At 53.2% G+C, this 13,875-nt stretch overlaps 1 protein-coding gene across 3 annotated transcripts in view; it reads right to left on the bottom strand.

Annotated features, from left to right (window-relative positions):
• The window catches only part of Fhl2 (four and a half LIM domains 2), a 46,784-nt gene extending 33,449 nt beyond the window's left edge, over positions 1 to 13,335 (bottom strand). The window contains exons 1-2 of one of the 3 annotated variants that reach the window (XM_063229741.1): positions 13,152 to 13,282; positions 11,372 to 11,431 (exon numbers count right to left, since the gene is read on the bottom strand). The gene's annotated coding sequence lies outside the window, so the exon portion shown is untranslated. Of the gene's footprint in view, positions 1 to 11,371; positions 11,432 to 13,151 lie in introns of all 3 variants that reach the window. The other 2 variants (XM_013154421.2, XM_063229742.1) reach the window with 2 other exon arrangements.
• Positions 13,336 to 13,875: the final 540 nt, after the last annotated feature.

The following is a 13,875-nucleotide window of genomic DNA, read 5'->3' as shown; positions in this document are numbered from 1 at the left end:
GTCGGGCAGGCCTTCCTGTACGCTGCCTGTGGCCCCACACACTCTGCCCACAGCCCACATGGGAGGAGTGTCCACACGTGTGTGTGTGTGTGTGTGTGTGTGTGTGTGTGTGCGTGCGCGCACGCGCACACATGCACGTTGGGGCTCTAACTCAGGGCTGCCCTCACCCCTTTCTTTCTCTGTTACTTTTTCCCTCTTTCTTTCTTTCTTTCTTTCTTTCTTTCTTTCTTTCTTTCTTCCTTCCTTTCTTCCTTCCTTCCTTCCTTCCTTCCTTCCTTCCTTCCTTCCTTCTTTCCTTCCTTCCTTTTTTTCCCCTTCTTTTTGACAGCTGAGAGGGTGGGGCAGAGTCTACCACCAGGAGCCTGGATGCTCAGGGCGGCTGTGGCAGGACAGGCCCAGGAGGGGAGAGCGGGAGGGGGAGAGTGGCTACAGGGATAAGCCTTGGACACAGAGCCGTGCTCTGGGGCCTGGGGACAGTGCAGTCCTTGTGGGAGCAGATGGCGGCTGGGGACAGCATGTCACCATGTCACTGGGAGCAGTCTCTAGTCTGACTTTAGCCACCACTGGCTCCAGGAAGCTTCTTGATTTGGCAGAAGTGCTCTGGGAGGTGAAGGGCGTACACCTCATGGGGCAGAGGTGACAGAGGTGACAGAAACGGGGTGTCATGTGTGGGGCGAGGGGAGGGGCACCCATCAGCCTGGCCCAGGGGCTCAGGGGCCCAGGGCCCCAACTGTGAACACCAAGGGGCCTGCTGCCTGTTCTAGAAAAGCCACTGGCGGGTGTGACACCAGCCTCAGGAGAGACGCCAGGCCCCGCAGAGAAGGCATGTGAGAGCCTCACAGCCCTCAGTAAGCACAGAGCCTCCGCCAACCTAGCCCCAAACGGGTGGCCAATTGACTGAAGCCATGTGAAATTTAAAGGATGAAAGCTCAGGAACAGGAACCAATGCAGAAGAACTACAAACCCCAGGACTGCTCTCTCTGTCAGACTTCAGAGATTTAGTTTCAGTCATTCTAACCTTGCTAAAAATTGGACACTAAAATTAAGGCAGGGCTCCATGCCGTATCCTAAAATGTGGCCAAAATCGAAGCACACTGTGTAATTTCCTAGTGTTATCTTTTTTTTTTTTTTTTTTTTTTTTTTTGTCTTTTTCCTTTTTATCGGTACCGGGGATCGAACTCACGACTGCCTGCTTTACAAGGCAGGCGCTTATGCCACTGAGCTAAATCCCCAGCCCCCCTAGTGTTATCTTTGATTTTGTTTTAAAAACTGCAGGAAAGATAATTTTAAATGTAGGGACAGTGTGATTGATGATCCTCACTGTCTGCGTTGAGAGTCACTTTCTGTTGCCTGGCGTTGAACCGAGGGCCACATGTAGGTGCAGTATAATTAAGCTGTGATCCTTGTTCCTGGCTTCAGTTAAAACACATTTTGGGGACACACGCAGAATCCTGGAGTGTGGGGCCACCTCGGCATTTGGGGCTCAGCTGACTCCCTCTGAGTGCTTGTGTTGAGCAGGTGATGGGCAGCTTGAGAGAAGGAACTGGTTATTTGCCCAGTCCTCGCAATGCCACCAAGGTTGCTGACCCCCAGCATGTCCTCCTGCAGCATGAGGTGTGTGACTGGGGGACAGAGGTGGCCCAGGCAAATGAACTTGGGGTGAGGTCAAATTGGGGTTCAGGTGGGAAAATCTCCCACCTCCGGGAGCAGATCTGAAAGGACTGCGAGCAGGTCTTGGGGGATTCTCATGACACGGGCTTTAAGGTAGACACAACCCACACGCCCGAGGTGGAAGGACAGGCTCCTGATGGGCCTGCATGCAACCGCAGGAAGGCTCTGCCATGGCTTACAACATGGGTGAAACCAGGGGACCCGATGCTGAGCACATCCAGCCAGGCATGGAGGGGCACTTCGGAGAGCCCAGGATTCGGGGGGAGTTGGTGAGGTGGGCATCCCTGGGCCTGGAGGGGCTGAAAGCGGGCTGCACACACAGCTTGGGGGTGAGGGTTCTCGGCGCTACTGACGTGGATGCTGGACAACGATGAGGATGCTGAAACATGACGCACAGTGCACGGAAAGTGCTGGAGGCCAGCAAAGCCCACTGCCCCAGCCGGGGCCATGGAGGCTCGCCAGCCTCAGTCTGCTGGACTGCGTGATGGGAAGCCCAGATGGCTGGCCAGACCTTGCCCTGGTCCATCCGAGGGGATCTGGTTGCCCATCCTGCCCTGGTGAAACCAGAAGCATGGTAACCTCCCAATCCGAGTGGGAAGGGACCCCTTCTGTCCACCCACCTTCCCACTGGTCTGCGGCCGCTTCCCTGCCTCAGCTCAAACAGAAGCTCAGCTTTTCTGGGATCTAGAGGTGTGGCACCTCCAGCTGGAGCTGCACTGCCCTCTCTCCTGGGTCTCAGTGTTCAGACTTGGGCCACAAGGGCACCACCGGCCTGCTGGGCCCAGCTGGCTGGCTCACCCTGCAGGATCATTGGCTTCCATATGGTGTGAGGTGTGCTCTGACAAAAGGCCTTTCACTACATACACACTCACACACTCACACACACACACACACACACACACACACACACACACCTGTCAGTATCCATGGGCAACTGCCTCAGGCCCCTTGCAAACATCAAAACCCACAGACACCAAGTTCTCTGTGTAAAACATCGCAGTGTTATCACAGAACCCCACAGGCCTCCCAGATAACTCAGATGCACTGGCAACATGCGGCACTGAAGCAGGTCTCCTGTTGCGTTGGAAACTGTCCCGAAGCCTCGCTTAGGAAGCAGCGAAGAGAAGTCAGTGTACGTTCAGCATGGATGCATTTTGCAGAATACTCCCCATGGTGGGGCATCGAATCTATGGCAGGAGATGGCTGAGGTGCAGTGGGCACTGACAATCCTGGGGAGCACACAGTCTCAGCACCATCCACATCCCAGTCCAGGGGACGCCTCGAGGGGCAGGGAGGAAGTCAGAGAAAAGCCCTGGTGCTGGGCAGACAAGGCAGGGCCAGGGAGTGGGGCTCATGCACATGGCTGAAGCCCGGAGGCTCCACGCTGGGAGATGGGACCAGCTAGAGGTACCCCAGAACCCAGGATCCCTGTGTCTGCACAGGTGGCCCTGGGCTCCAGAGCCACTGGCTCGGCCTCAGGTGTGCTAGAGCAATGCCACTCTGTGTCACAACCACAGTGAGCACAGGGTGAGGGTGACATGCACCTAGGAGTGTCCACAGCCCCAGGCTATGCCATGGTGTACCCTGACCCAGAAAGGGTGTCTTTCCACGCCCTCCCCTTCCTGCTCTGTCCCCAGGCAGGCCAGACTCAACAAGACCCACCTACCCATGACAGGGCCATTGGGTGGGCTGCTAAAGCAGGTGAACATGGGCAAGGCTGGCAGTAGCGGGTATGGAAGGTTTTGTCCACTGTAAGATTTTTTCATTTGAGACAGGGTCTCGCTATGGAGTGTAGGCTGCCCTGGAATTCATGATGACTGTCCTGCCTCAGCTTCCTGAGTGCTAGGATCACAGATGTGCACCACCACACCCCGCTCATTTTAAGACTTTTTAAAGCTATAAAACCAGCTGAAAATAGGCCTGGTGGCTGGATGTGGGGGCTCCATCTAAGATAGTCCCAGCTTTCCTGGTCACCAGAAGGGTCAGCATCAACAAACCAGGAAAAAAACCCAAGAAGGTGAATCCAGCTGTGACTGGTTGAGGGAGCACTTTAGTTTTTGGTTGTACCAATGGGGTCATTTCCTAAACCCATGTGAACACAAATCCTGGGTGTATGTTGGGCTGGTGGGGGCACAGGTAGGGTAAAAAGTGAATCTCTCACCCTAGAGTGGAGTACAGACCTGGACCTCAGAGACTGGGCAGCTTCCTATAGAAAACAAACCACAGAGCCCCATGAGGAAAGCAGCCCAGGCAGGAAGCCTTGAGCTCGGGGGAGCAGAGTGGGTCCCACAAATCCCAGCCGTCCAGCTATCCAGACCCCGTCTGCTTCTCTTTCCATTGCAGGGATGCACCACAGGTCAGCTGGGCTGTGCAGACCACTGCTCTGCTCCCTCTTCAAGGTCTCCTCCATCTGTCTGTCTGTCTGTCCATCCAACGAGTCGACCAGCTCAGGCCATTCCTTGGGGTAGCACTTGTGAGAAGGGTGCCTTGGTCATTGTGTGTAACAGATTTCTGTCACAAAGGGAGCCTTCTCATATGGGGACATCAGGAGGATAGCCACACAGGAGAGCACAGTGCATGAACAGGATGGGTGGAGGTCACCCCAAAGGCTCCTTTAAGGGCTATGTGGAGCTGAGAGAAGCAGCCAGCCCAGAGGAATCTCTGCTGGCCTCATCCCTGTCTGCATAGAAGCAGGAGGGCATCTTCCAAAGCGAAGAGGGTCCCTCTCCTGTCAGAGAATTCCCCGTTATGGAGACAGGAAGTCAACACCCCACTAACCCAGGTCTGTGCCACAACTCTTTCTGAAAACCCTTCTTTCCCATCAGCCCCTCTCCCCCGCCCTGTACATCCATTTCCCACAAGTCATGGTTCCTACAGCTCCTGCCAGCTTTTCCTTGTCACTTCGTAAATGCATCACTCTTTGTTACAACAATGTCCAGACCCCTCAGCCCAACACCTATGACATTACATCAAATAGGATTTCTAGCTTCCTTTCCTCATAATCTGTTTGCTGTCAGTCTAATTCTCAAGCCCATTTGCAGAAGATAAAAGGATAGAGGAAAGTTTATTTTTTCCCAGCTCATATGGCCCATGTCATGGTTTGTATCTAGAAGTGACTATAGCCTCCTGCTTCCTTAGTGGGGTGTCCAGGAAGTGATGGGTCATCAGCAGCTCATAGCTGACTTGCTGTTAGGAGGTGGGGCCTGGTGGAAGAGGCGTGGCCTGGAAAGGCTCGTCTTCCTCCCGGCTCCTCCCCTCACTCTTTGCTTCCTGTGTCCCATGCCCCTCTGCCATGCCTTGAAGACAGCTATCCATGGGCTGAAACGTGAGCCAGAATAAACCTCCCCTTCCTTAAGTTGTGGGTGTCAAGTGTTGTGTGTTGGCCAAAAGGAAAGTGGCAAAGACAGTCTGGAATTACTAGACAAACAGAACCAGGTGAGTGTGTCCAGTGGAGGCAGAAGCGGCAGCGGCCAATGTTTCCAGGAGAGACGCAGCTCCATCTTCTGGCACCCTGTGCCAGGCTGTGAGGGCCACCCTAGCAAAGCACCATAAGTCGCATGGTTTAAGGCACAGCACGTGTGCTACTGGACACTGGGAGTTCAAGGCAGAGCTGGGCTGTTTTGATGCCAGAAGCAGAGTCCCTGCTGGACTGCTCTCCCAGCTCCCAGGTTCCCTGGCAGCCTTGGGCAGTACCAGGCCTAAAGACTCACTCCCTTCATCTCTGTCCCAATGGACGCCAGGGCTTCTGCCCCACTGTGCCCTCTCTATAAGGACACTAGTCGGTGGGGTTCCCCGGTGGCCTCATCTTGATGAATCATCTCTGTAACAATCCCATCTCTAAATGATGTCCCTTGTTGAGTTACTGAGAGCTGGACCTCTGCATGTGAATTTTGGGGACACAGTCAACTGTACTAACGATACTGGAACACGGTTCCTAACTAGTAATGACATGAAGAAGCTGATGGACACGGGGCAGGAAGGTGACAGCATGGCCTGGGAGAAGAGGGGGTGCTGTTCTCACTGACCACCCAGCTGTCCACATCACAAGATGGGCCCTAGTCCTGTAGAGCTGGCAGCATCCAGTGTCCCTGCATCTTTGTACTACACAGGCAGATGCTGTAGCTTGAAGTCAGGCTCCTGAGGCCCAGTGTCTCCTGGGACTAAAACAAGGACAGTCTTGTCCATAGCCACAAGTTGCCACTGATGTAGAAGGGTGGCCAGCCCCGGGAGGGTGGCCTGCAGTGAGTCTGAGGGAGTTGGATTTGCACTGGTGACCTGGTTCTCTCTGCTCAAGGCCAATGGCCAGGTTCCGAGGCTTGTGGTCCAGATGGATGGGGCGTGTTGGGTAGAGTGGACACAGCTGTGTCTGTGCATCCAAGGGTTAAACTAACTCCACATCAACAATATTTGAAAAAAATTCCAAAGCATCCCCGAAGCAAACTTGGATTCACTGTGCCCTGGAGCCCCATGCTGTGTCCAGCAGGCCCTGTGCTCGGCATCACGAAGCATCCAGAAGGACGTAGGTGATGAGGAGTGCAGAGTCTCTGTAAAGGCAGAGACTTCATCTATGGAACTCGAGCATCTGTGGCCTTGGGGCCCCGGGGGGTCGTGGTGCCAATCCCTCGGGTCTTAGGTTGTCTGCACTGTGTAGAAAGCCCAGGGCCTGGAATATAGAAAAGGACCTCAGCTCCGACCAATGAGATGGGTTGGTCCGTCCTGACCTAGTTCACTGATGATGTAACCATGTAGGCGAAGGGCACATTCCAGTGCTGAGCTCACAGAGCCTTGTATTTGCCATCAGCAACCGCACAGCTGGGCTTTGGCTTTCCATGTTTGTTTCTTTGGTTTAATAGCAAGATGTCTCTATTTTCTTCCCAGGCTACTTTTATATTTGCACTGATGTTCACAGAAAATATTCTGGTTTCTTCAGCTTTTTGTCCCTCTTGGGGTCCTGTAGTCAGGTGGGAAGCTATTATTATATTTACACTAGTGTTCAGCAGGAACTCATTTGGTTTCCACTGGTTTTTTGTCCCTCTTGCAGTCCTGTACATGTGGGCATGGGCCACACAGCCCAGAGCACGTGCCCAGTGTAGGGTTTCAGAGCAGGGTGGCCATCCTTAGCCTTCTGATCAACTCTGTGTCCTCTTTGGTTTGGTCCATTAAGAAAATGATTGTCCTGAACAGTTGCACTGCCACCGCCACCATCACCACCATCACCATCATCACCATCAGCATCACCATCATCACCACCAACATCACCATCATCACCACCATCACCACCATCACCCCCATCACCACCATCACCACCATCACCACCATCACCACCATCACCATCTTCATCACTGTTTGGAGACAAATCACTCACTCTCACTGTAGTCAGACTGGCCTTGAATTCACTGCATACTGACTTCAAACACACATCCTCTTGCCTCAGCCTCCCAGGGGTGACGATTACAGATGTGTGTGCCTGTGCTCAGTTAGATCAGTGACTTTATGGGTTTTGTTGGCCATGGTGCCAAAATCATCACAGAATTACTTTTTTTTATTCATGGTTCTCGCTGATGGACAGTGTCTCTCAGCCCCCGAGTGGAAAAAGAGACCAGGAATTACTATCTGGCTCCCAGTCCCTGAGAACCTGCTAGAAGATCTCAGAAGCGCATTTCACAGACTCCAGCACTGGTGACCCACAGCTGCTCGAGCTGCAGGGAAGAGAGATGGGACGGGACGGGACACAGTGGCTGGCTGCATCCAGGCAGCATGAGTGGGGAGCCCAGTTTTGCCCCAGCGATGTCCTAGTACTTCTGAGGGATAAACAGCGCTTCACTGCTGTTGTTTTTGGTTCTAAGGCCCATTATTGAGCTGCCACACTCTCTCAAAGGGAGGACATTTACCTTGGCACACTGCCGTCACCAGTGTTACAGCCATGCTGTCACACTGCCCTGAGGTGTCTTTCCCTGCCGAATGGTGCCAGGGCCCTTAGAGAAATAGGTCTCTCTCCTCAAAGACAGAGGGAAGAGAACCTTCCAGCTCTCTGCGAAGGCAATGTGCTTTCTGTCTCCACCATTGCCAGTGTCTCTAGCTCAGCCCCAGACAAGTCAGGGTTCATTTTTGACTTCTGAATGCACCTTGAGCCAAGCTACCTTCTCCAGGCCTCAAACTCAAGTTGGGAGAAACCAAAGAGGGGATGAGGATCATGTGATGCAGGGGGAGACGCCAGTCTGCCCGGCATGATACCTCGAGGCCCTGCTGTGCCCAGCCCCACTTCCTCTCTCAGCTGTCAGGAAAAGCAGCTTTGGTGTGGGAGCCCCTTCCCCACCAGCGAAAGCCTTCTGCCCCACTGCAGGAAGAGAGACCAGAAACTCTGGAGAGGAGGGGCCTTGGCCTAGGGCTGCCCGAGAAGGTGCACTGGGACATAGGTACAGGTGTGGCAGGGCCACACACAGAGACACTGCGGATGCTGTGGAGGTCAGAGTACTCCTGGTCAGCATGGCTGCTTTTGAAAGTCCCAAATGTTTCCTCTCATGGCCCTGTCACTTGTGGTGACTGGGGCAGACTTTCATTTTTATTTTTCCCTTTTTTTAATGAGGTAGGCAGCATTGGGTCAGCCCTAGGCTGGAGGATTGAGCTCAGTCGCTTGCAGAGAGGTGTCCAGGAGAGGCAGGAGGAGAGTTAGAGAACTGCAAATGTCCCAGCACAGGCGGAGGAAGCCCGGAAACAGGGTCTGCAGCAAGGGGTCAACACCTACAGCCACTACCTCAGGGAACTGCGCCAGCCTCCAGGGTGGGCTGGGGGACCCTGGTCCCCTCTGTGCGGTGCACTCTGGTGCAGGTTTTTAGCAGTTTCCCTTCTAATCTATTTCTGGCTGCTCTCCTTCATTCACACAGGGCCAGAGAGCTGTCCCCAATGCCTGTCTCACATCACCTGACATTTCTCGCTCCCCGCCCTGTCCACCACCACCCTGATTTCTAGCTTGTGCCACGCCGGGAGACCACAGAAGCTGAGAAACTTCGACGGGGAAGAGTTCCTGGTGGATGCGGGGAGCGGAAGTGATGACAAGCCTTGTTTCAATAGAGAGTCACAGCTGAAGGGCAGACCAGTGGCGGCCTGGGCTCATGTCCACAACCTGCTGCCCACTGCACTGGGACTCACGAGCTGCATGTTGCTCCACGCAGGACACACCTGTCACAGCACAGTGCTGGGCAATGCCATTGCTACCATAATACCTTAGCTGTGCTCACAAGAGCCTGGACAGATTCACTGCTGCACGCTGGGCTCTGCAGCCCCACTGCTCCAGGGCTGTGAACCTCAGTGCCTGGGCTTGCGCTGAGCACCAGCAGGGCTGGGGCTCCGAGGGAGGTAGCAAAGTCTCAGCCTGGGTGTGACCCACAGGCCTGTGTATCATACGGGTGTGATTATCACAGGACACAGGACACAGGTGTGGGGCTCAAGAGAAAAACATTACAGTAAAAGATGCATTGCAGCCAGGTGTGGTGGCACACGCCTGTCATCCCAGCTCTCAGGAGGCCGACACAGGAGGATCATTGTGAGTTCGAGACTAGCCAGAGCTACAAAGTGAGCTCAAGGCCAGCCTGAACTACATTGTGGACCAGACTCTGTCTCAAAAATAAAATAAATAAGTAAAAATAAAAAACCAAAAAGACACATTGCCAGGAACGTCCTCTGCATCCTCCCTCTGGCCCCAAACTTCCCTATCCCATGGCTCTGGCCCCTCGGAGACCCTAGGAAGAGGGCTGCATGATGTTGCACTGGCCCTGATTTGTCACAGCAGTGTCAGTAGACCAACGCAGCTACTGCACTGCATGGCAGTTGCTTCTCTGGAGCTCAGCATGTCCTCAACGGAACCAGAAGTTATAATAGTGGCTGTGACTACAGTAGTACAGTGCCACAGGGGCTGTAAAGCTGCAGCTGTTGTGCAAGTGGCGTTTGTGTGTTTATACTGCCGAGTTATTTGCCATCTGGAAGTGGTTTATGCAGTGCAGGAGGGTGCACAAAGGATCATGCGACTGTGATGCTGTTGTCTATAAGACATTTCAGCCTCAGCAGAGCCTGGGGTTATGGAGTCCTGCAGCCAGTTTCCTGCATACAGTGAGGGGCTGTGTACACGTGTGCACACCACACACATGCACACACACCCACAGACACACACTATTTGCAGGTGTATACATGTGTAAGATAATAAGTGCCTTGAGGAGAAGTCAAAACCAGAAATAAATGAAGGTGAGGAGCTAGAGACGAGAGGGAGGGAGGTGGGTGTGCAGGGCGGCTCTCATACCTGTGTAAGTGGGATGTTCACACTCAACCATGGCTTCCATGCTGTGTGCAGCCCCTCTATTTGCAAAGTGCTGAGGTGGGACGGTGCCCTTGCTCAGTACACACAGAGGGTCACAGTCACCAATGCTCCCAGTGCCCCGCTATTCTGTGAGTCTGAGCTCCAGTGGCCAGAGAACTCACACTTCTCCACACCTGCAGTGAAACTCCCGCACTTGCCCCGTGTCATGTGTGTCACTGGAAGTGAGTTCTCTTCTGTCTGATTTTTTCAGTGTCAGCTTTGAAATAAACACATTTAAAATGCATTTCTGTGTGTGTCTTTTTTTTCTTTGTACCTAGGGATCGAACTCATGACCTCATGCTTGCCAGGCAGGTGCTTGTGCTGCTGAGCTATGTCCCTGCCCTTAAAATGCATTTTTATTCCTATTCTGCCTAAAATGTATCTTTTAAATTCAAATGAAGTCCTGAGTTGTCAAAATCTCCTCAAGGTTAAAATTTGATTTAAAAAATGACTGACAGAACATGAGCTTACATGTGCAAACCTGCCTGGGTTTAAACCCCAGGACACACAAAGAATTAAGGAAATGTTTTCCAGTTTCCACCATAAAAATTACGATGTTTGTGTGGCCCACCTGCTCCTCATCCAGTTGACTTCCCGTCCCTTTCTATTTTTCCATACAAGTTTTAGAGCCAGGGCCAGGATGTTGGCAGCCGACACAGCAGTGGGAAGGAGACAGATCCATGGCTCAAGCTCCGGAGGAGCAGCCCAGCCACAGCCCATGGGACAGTGGCCATGACTCCAAAAGGGGCAGTGGCAGCATGGACATCATCAGACACACTGTGCTTGGAAAGAAGTTGTAGTGCCCATGATGCCAATGCTCAGGGAGGCTGAGGCAGAAAAATGGCAAGTTTGAACCAAACTTGGGCAACTTAGCAAGAAAGAGCCTGAAAAATAGCTAACGGGCTAGGGATGTAGCCCAGTGCGAAGGCCCTGGTTCAATCTCTAGTACAAAAAGGTCTCACTGACGTCTGCATTTATGCTTCTTCCCAATCATCCAGCTGCTAACGTCTTCATGTGACTAATGAGGTCAGACAGACATTACTGATGTCAAGGAGTCAGATTTTGAATAATTAAAGTAACTGACCATAGATTGGAGCAGAAGCAAGTTACCAACTAATCTGACTGAGAGGGAGAACAGAAAGAAAGAGGCCCTTACTGTGTTGTGCAGATTATTATTTTTAAGGCGAATCCAAAAGCATTTCCTTGTGGGGAGAACTATAAATTACTATCAAAGGAGTTATAATCTTTTCTTTTCTCTTGAATTGACTTTAAATTAATGGTTGCTATTCTTATCAGGCATTTTGCATTAAAAGGAGTTAGGGTAAGCTGTCAGAAGCTCAGGGTACTTACTCCTGGGTAGCGGAATTACACATCGTTTTCCATTTTCTTTTCTCTGCTGGTCTGTATTTCCTAGAGGAGTGCAGAGATAACCCTCACTGAACAACTTGCCTGTTTAACAACTTTTTGGATTTGTGAGCTGCTGCTCAGACTCACAGCCCGTCTTTTTATTTTCCAGCTGTGTGTCTTGCTGGTCGAGGCTCCTTGTCTTTTTCTGTACAATGCACCTGGTTTGTACAGTACTGCAGCTTTGTGTTCTGTTATGCATTACAGCACTGCATGTAAGTTATGCACATAAAAGCAAAGTCACCCAGCTGGAGCATCTTCTTGATCGCTTCTTTGTTCATACTATAAAAGCTGAGTCCCTTTTTGACCTAGTTGCTGAACCATAACTCGGTCGATAAACGAGGCATGCCTGCACATTTTCTGTATGGTATGAAAATAAAAACATCATGATTGTAATTCCACCTCCGAGTTGGGTAGGAAGGTGAAACCCTGCACAGCTGGGTGGGGACACAGAGGCAGGCATGGCTCATTCCAGAAACAGCACCTGACATCGATGTGGAGCCGAGGTGTGAAATCAGCAAAGCAGAGTGTGCTCCCAGACAGGCCAGGGCGAGTGGGGGCCAGGGCACCCTGACAGGGGATGGGGAGTACAATGCATTTTCCCAAGGCTAGGGTGCATCTCATTGGTACGGTGCTTGCCTCATGTGTGAAGGGCCCTGGTTTCAAACCCCAACACCACTGAATAAAGTTTTTTAACTCTTCCTATTAGAAAAGGCCTCCAAAATGCAATCATTGTTTCACATCTCAGCTACTCAGATAAGCCCCAAAGCATCGGAGAGGATGAATCGAAACATGCCCTAGGCTGTGTTACAGGACAGCTTGTCAAAATCCTAGGAACAGCACAACAGCTAAATGCCACTGCCTGAGTTGCGAACAAAACAAACAGCAAAGCCACACAGCGGGTGCTGGCCCGAAGCTCAGCCCCACACACCGTCTTTGGACTCTAGAACAACAAGCAGGCCACTAGACGATCGGTTTTAGGGTTGGCCCTTTGCCAAGTCTGGCCAGGGCACCCTTGCCTGCAGGAGGCCCCCATTGCCAGGCTCCTCTGCCAAGTCTGGCCAGGGCGCCCTTGCCTGCAGGAGACCCCCATTGCCAGGCTCCTCTTCTGTGGGCTGCGATCGCCCCAGCCAGTCAGAGCATCTCTCAGCACTGTGAGCCCTGGCCCTGGTCCTGCGCTAGAAATCAGCACGACACCCACCATTTCCTTCTCAGAGCAGGCAACCATGCTCTGGACTTTCATTCCCAGCAGGGATGAGTCACCCTGTGTAAACATTTGTCCCCTGCGTCACAGCCACTCGCCTTTGCCCCCCACCCCACCCCGGCATCTGGAAATTCTGTCACACAGAAAATGCTCCAGTGCACTGTGTTCTCGCCCCCTTCCGATGTTTATCTTGCAATTTGTCTTCTCTCCCTTTCCCTTCTAAAATATTGTTTCCGGTGACCAGAGCCACTCCCACAGGAGAGGTGGTGAAGGGGCAGTGGTCTCCCTTGCACTGCGTCCTCCGGGCCCCTGTGTGTGCTGGGCCAGAGTCCTGCTCCCTCCCTGTAGCCTGGGTTCTGCCAGCCTTGTGGGGCTGGGTGCTGGCAGAACTGGGGGCCTGGGGCGGGATGTCCCTGCCAGGGACACAAGGAGAAGCCAGTGCAGCTGGTAGCTGAGCCTGGCTGCAGTGGACACAGGATGGGGGACACAGTAGGGGAGAGGATGGATGGGTCGGGGCCTTACCTGTATGTCCCAGCCCTGTCTTCTCCCTGCAGCCAGCCAGGGACAGCAGCTGTGTCCCACCAGCCTCCTGGCTTCCCCTCCCTGGTGGAAGTGCTATAAATAAGGGACCTCTAGAACACAGCCCAGAGATAAGAGCCCAGCACTGGCTCCCGCAGGCCTTTTAAGGTCTCCAAATACAAGGAGCTGGGGGCCCTCGAGAAGGGGCTGTCGTATCCCCTTGTCCTCATGTGGCCTTCCTGCTTCAAGGGCAGCCCAGCGAGCCAAAGAGCAGCCAGCTGTGGGTGCCAGGAATGGGTCCTGCCCTGCCAAACAGGTGGCACAACATCTCAGATAGGAGCCTGCTGGTTGGCTCATGGGCAGAGAGCCCCTCACAGAAGTCCTGGGCAGTGGGCCCAGGGTGGGGTGACCTGCTAGTCACCTGGTCTCTCACCTCCTTGTTGCACAGGGTGTGAGGGACCAGCAGGGTGTGGAGGCTCCAAGGACCACTGGGTGACTGTAGCTGAGGATGCCGTTGTGGGCAGAGTGGGCAATGGTGCAGACACCCCTGCCTAGCTTCCCCAGCTTGGGGCAGCAACCAGGCCTCCCCAGCCCCTATGTGTGAGTGTGTCCTGGAGTGGGCTTGCCCCCCAGAGCACTCCCACAGTTGTCTGGGTCACCACGGTGGAGCAGTTGTGGGGTTTCACGCTGAGGAAGGGACCCAGATGTGGGCAAAGGGTCAGCCGCC

Source organism: Cavia porcellus, unplaced genomic scaffold, assembly GCF_034190915.1.
Source record: "Cavia porcellus strain 051 isolate PalLab524CR breed Dunkin Hartley unplaced genomic scaffold, mCavPor4.1 scaffold_18, whole genome shotgun sequence".
NCBI classification, from domain to species: domain Eukaryota; kingdom Metazoa; phylum Chordata; class Mammalia; order Rodentia; family Caviidae; genus Cavia; species Cavia porcellus.
The sequence above is the reverse complement of the archived record's forward strand: the minus strand, read 5'-3'. Positions and strand labels throughout refer to the sequence as shown.